The sequence below is a fragment of the Aotus nancymaae genome, unplaced genomic scaffold (assembly GCF_030222135.1).
Source record: "Aotus nancymaae isolate 86718 unplaced genomic scaffold, 86718_ANA_hifiasm-v0.15.2.pri h1tg000057l, whole genome shotgun sequence".
NCBI lineage: Eukaryota > Metazoa > Chordata > Mammalia > Primates > Aotidae > Aotus > Aotus nancymaae.
The window spans coordinates 34,034,373-34,040,160 of record NW_026988471.1 but is presented as its reverse complement, the minus strand read 5'-3'; the positions used below and the strand labels follow the sequence as shown (position 1 = coordinate 34,040,160).

The 5,788-nt window shown below is 37.2% G+C and overlaps 1 pseudogene; it reads left to right on the top strand.

Annotated features, from left to right (window-relative positions):
* Positions 1–4,447: 4,447 nt before the first annotated feature.
* Positions 4,448–4,747, top strand: LOC105733095 (small integral membrane protein 7-like; annotated as a pseudogene).
* The last annotated feature ends 1,041 nt before the right edge of the window (positions 4,748–5,788 follow it).

Sequence of the window (5,788 nt, the reverse complement as noted above, 5' to 3'; positions counted from 1 at the left end):
CTTAACACTGAAATAGCCCTTTGGGGTATTAACTCTGTCAACTGGCTTGCAAATCAGAAAATTGATAGCTCTATTATGAAGGCCCGTGAAATATCATATACACAGACTGAATAAAATGCTTAATTCCTTTGTGAGAGGACCAGATACTGCTGACTGATTTGTTGGCTTAAATGTTGCTGAATGGGTCCCTTTCAATGCCTTAAGACTATTCTATTAAATAATTTAAAAGAACTGGTACCAAAAAGAAAAAAATATGTAAATTTAAATAGATACTATTCAAATTAGAAAGTGTTTTCGAGGTAGATTTCCCTATCAAAATGATTAGTACTTCAGCTACACTTAAAAAGTAAAACCTGAAGCTGAGTAGGGAAGAAGAGACAACTGGATATTTTTCTCTGGTATTTCCTGTTCTATTCTCAATCATCCCCACCAACCTGAGAATATTATTACAGTATTTTTATTGATCAAATTATTCTTAGCATAGTATTATATTCCTACTGCCAAGTCAATAGCCAGATTGAACAAAAATAATATGTTTACTGAACATTTACCATGTGTCAGGCATTTTTTTAGGTATTCAGTATAGTATGGTGTATAAAACACTGTCCCTGCCTTAAATCAGCCGTGTATTGCATGTGAGATGCAGACATCTTCAATATATTTTATTGTGAGAATTTTAAAATACATATAATATTATGATTTTTGAGTAACTTTTTCAATAAGTTACTTTCAAATAACTTTAAAATAAACTTAAAGCACCTTACATAAATACAAATTGCTCATTAATGTAATTAAATAGAGATAGCAATATAAAATGGAAATAGGAAAAAGGTTATAGTACCAAATACAATGACATAAAGTCCTATGAACTCATCAGAGATGGGAGATGTATTTGATTCTTAGCTTCTGGCAGCATTTTTTAATATTACTTAGGTACTGGTTAGGATCTTGTGCTCTGAAATTGGTAGATAGAATTGGTAGCTATGGATGTGTATAGACAATTTATTATCAACTTTTTTCTTTTTCTTTTTTTTTTTTGGGACAGACTTTCTCTCTTGTTACCCAGGCTGGAGTGCAATGGCATGATCTCGGCTCACTGCAACCTCTGCCTCCTGGGTTCAGGCAATTCTCCTGCCTCAGCCTCCTGAGTAGCTGGGATTACAGGCACGCACCACCATGCCCAGCTAATTTGTTTTTTGTATTTTCAGTAGAGACGGGGTTTCACCATGTTGACCTGGATGGTCTTGATCTCTTGACCTCATGATCCACCCGCCTCGGCCTCCCAAAGTGCTGGGATTACAGGCGTGAGCCACCGCGCCCGACCTATTATCAACTTTAAAGGTTCTCTTTACAATTGCTCCATAAAAATCTTCAAGTTTGCCTTACAACACTATTCACAAACCTGATAAATTGACTAATTATTTTCCAATTTCTCATCACATCTTATTCACCTCATAAAATCAAAATTGCACAGTCTCAATTGAACATTGTCCTGTCTTGGGGCAGTCTCCAGCTTCCAACATTTTTTTTTTTTTGAGGTGAAGTCTCACTTTCTTGCCCAGGCTGGAGTGCAGTAGCACAATCTCGGTTCACTGCAAACTCCACCTCCTGGGTTTGGGTGATTCTTCTGCCTCAGTCTTCTGAATTGCTGGGACTACAGGTGCGTGCCACCATGCCCAGCTAAGTTTTTTTGTATTTTTAGTAGAGATGGGGTTTCACCATGTTGGCTAGGCTGGTCTTGAACTCCTGACCTCGTGATCCACCTGCCTCGACCTCCCAAAGTGCTGCATTACAGGTGTGAGCCACTGTGCCTGGCCCAGCTTCCAACATTTTAACTCAATCTTCTGAATTTATTTGGAGAATATGTGTGTATGTGAAAACTAACAGGATGTTTCTTGGAGTAGCACTAATTGACATTAGCAATATTGGGCTAAGTTCTGCTCTCAGATGATGAAGAAACATGGTGACCTAGCACATGAACCCACAGAATTTTCCATCAGAGGAGATTAATATCACTTATAATCTATGCTGCCTCATAACTACTCTATACATTATGTGCATGCATAAATAAATACAAAACAATGATAGAAAATAAATTCCTCTCAGCAAATCTCAAAATCATGTGTTCTCAAAACATGCCCTTATTTACTCCCCTGCTCTTTCTTGGTCTCTTGGATTCATTGGGTCATCTACACTAGCATTTTGTTAAAATGTGTTTTTAAAATAAGAAAGGATGTATGACTATCCCCTTTGTCGCACATTCAGAACTAAACTGGCTCATAATTAATTTATTACCTACTGAAATATGTTGTGACAATTGGGTTAAGTGTGCGACAGTAAGAGCCTTTCCAAAGTAAAGTACGATAGAAGATGACCATATCTATTATGGTCAGACTTGCCTTGATCTCAAAACACAGAAAATACCTGATTCAGAACATTCATAGACTCACCATTATTTTAGAATGATAATGCAGTCTATAGTGTGTGAAATCTAGCATCATCACAACAGTGGGGATACATTTAGTAAGGGCCTTGTCCAGCTAAATTCCATTTTTGGTTTAGAATTTTTGTGTTCATTTTGATTGAAAAAAGTCTGTTATTTTCAAAAATAAAGCAAACAAACCAAAAATAACTCTTCAACACATTAAAACTCTGAAGAACTAAAAATGATTTTACCATACTCTAAGCATTATGCTCAATCCTAGTGAAACTTTCTTTTTCATATGATTACTTTTACTCTTATTAGGCTACTTGAATTATAATATAGAAAGCTCATATCAGAACAGAATAGCTATGAGACAATTCTAGGGTTTCATATCTGCATTAACGTTTGTTAAGGAATCCAATTACTACCCTATGGAAAAGACTTTCAGACAGAGAGAGAGAGAGAGAGAGAGAGAGAGAGAAAAGAAAGAAAAGAAATAAATAAATCACCTTATCATTGAGACCACCTTGGCAAAAATTATGACAGCAAGATAAATTTAACATGAACAGACTCCATCTTGCTTCCGACTTCACAAGCTAACTGCCTTTTCTCATTCTTGGATGTAGGCCAAGCTAACTACGGTAGAAATTTAGTTTATAGTTTAACTTAAAGCAAGGATGACAATAGTCTTTTCCTGAAAAGAAGGTCCTCCTTGTTCAGAGACTGAAAACCCCTTTGTTTTCAAAATTAAGAAAAGGACACTAAGTTAGAATTACAGTGGTGCCTGAATTCTGTTAAGCTATAAGCATAGTTAAGCAATAACCAGCCATTGTTCTCTGGCTTGCTGACTGCTCAAGAATCACGTAGCTGGAGGTCACGAGATTTGTAATTTCCGCAATTGCTCCTAGAGATAACATACCTGTTGTGGAAACCTAAGGTTAGTCTTTGAGATATTTTTGAGCCTTTTACATTTGGGCATTCCAACTGATGCCACCCAGACCTGTGACTCATATGAACCTGTGGTTCTATGACCTCCAAGCAAAAATTGACTCAACATGAAATGACAGTTTGGACACTGATTTAATCCCCAAGCAATTAGCAGCACCCATTCCCTGGTCCCCTGCCCATTAAATTTCCTTCAAAAATTCTAGCCTCCGAGCTCCTGGGGAGGCAGATTTGAGAAATATATCCTGTCCTACTGCTCAGCTGCCTTTCGATAATTAAACTATTTCTGTGCTACACAACCACTGTCTCAGTTTGTTGCTTTACCTGTGCAATACAGGCTGTGACATCTTCTTATTGTTTGTTGAATGATGAAATTCTTGGAACAACTGCATTCAAATAATGTCAAGACTAAGATTCATGGATCATTGGGGAGAAGAGATTGATAATATCAGGTTTCCCTAGGTGTTTTGATAGTCCACATGAGAAGAGATGTTAGAGAACAAGAATGGAATAATCCATGATCCTTAGTCTAAGTGGATTTTCATTAAAACAAAATTTTATAATAAAATTTCATTAAAATGAAAGTTTAACTTTGTTAACATAAAATTTCATCAAAATTTTCTACCAGCCTCATCTTAGGGAGGAAAGAATATTCATTCTTGCCTAAATAATTATAATAAGAAGAACAGTAGTAGAAAGTGAGTATTACAAGTATATAAGTCACATTGTTCATTTCATGCAATTTTGGATATATCTGCAGTTCAGTTGTAGATTTATTAATTATCTTTAGAACTGGTTTTTAAATCCGAAAAATAATTATTTTATTTAATAAACTATTCCTAACCTTCTCCTGTGTTCTGTGTTTATATTATGAATCTACTGGAATTTCTAGAACTAATCCTTGCATGCCTTGATCCTTCTCTTGTTTTCCAAATCTAAGCCCTTTTGTTTAAATTTCTGTGAAACTTCCCTAGCCTTATATACAATATTATTATATTGACTCTCAGCCTTGCCCATTTTTCTGATTTTTAATTTTCTGTTTAAATATATTTATCTCAGTATGCTTTGGCCATAAAGATGATCAGAGACATCCTACTGTTTGGGATGTTGCTGATGAATGCTGGGGCAGGACTCAACTTTAAAATGAAAAAAGAAGGACATGCAGGGCTTTGGGAAGGAGGTGTGGAAGCACAGCACAGGTGACAACATTAGGGAATTCTTACTGAGCCTCAGATATTTTGAGTCTTCATCATCCTGTGGAACGTCTTTATGATGTGCTACATGATTATGCCGTTTGGCTGTTGGATATGGAATTACCAGACATGGAACCAGGAACTTACCTTCTTGGATGCTAAGTCTCTGTTCCTCCATTTCTGATGGCTTCAAGAATGTTTTTAACCAGAAAACTTATGATCCTCACAGAAAGCCTAAGCTCCTGGTGTTGCAGTCTGCTTAGTCCCTAGTTCAGCTACGTCCAAGTTCTTGTCCCATGACCAAAAACAGTAAGGCACACAGCCAGCAGAGCATGGGTAGAGTAAGATTCATTAAGCAAAAGAAAGCTCTCATCAAAGAAAGGTGCTCTGAAAGCAGGTTGCCAGAAATGAGGTTGAGTTCTTTTATATGGCAAAGACAAGGAAGTCTTCTGTGGGTTCTGCCCAAATGGGAGGGGGAATGTTCTTCCTTGTGTTGTTGCATCTGCGCATGCTTGGGATTGGCCAGCATGACTGGATCTTGGTTATTACCCATGAATGGCTAAGCAAAACCCATGGGGAAACTAAAACCACAATGCTAATGTCCCGCTAAGGACATTATAATGAGTTGGGTCAAGTTAAGGACATTTAGGTTGATCTACTGCACTCGCTCCTAGGCTGAGATGCTCCTTTCTGAGCAAACATTTTGGCATTAGAGGAAGTTCTTAACCAAATTTCTTTCCACTAGCTACAGGGGTTGTGCAGGTGTGGTCCCACAGGCATTTTTCTACTCCCAAGACCTTCCCTCTCTATCTGCCTAATCAACCTCTAACTGCCTCCTCTCTCACAGGTGGGTTGAAAAATGTTTGCCAAGATGTGCATAGTTTCCCAGCCACCTCACACTTTTCAAAGATATTTTCACTTTGGTGTCTGAATTGGAATGCTATCTACTGAAGGGATTTCAGGAGGGTTTATATACAGGGCTGTGATAAAAGTGAATTCCCCATAGATAAAAGAACATGGCAAAATCATTTCACTATGTTGGAATGCCTCCCAACCATTCCCAAGAAACCTGTTTCTGGATATTTCTTGGTTTATATTTAATAGCCATCCTTTTGGTAAGAATCATACGGATTTTTAAAAAACATTTTTTAATCCACGGATCTGAGCAGAAGGGTTGGCTTTTGTTTATCACAGCCTCATTTTTGAACAATTTTTAAAAGTCACA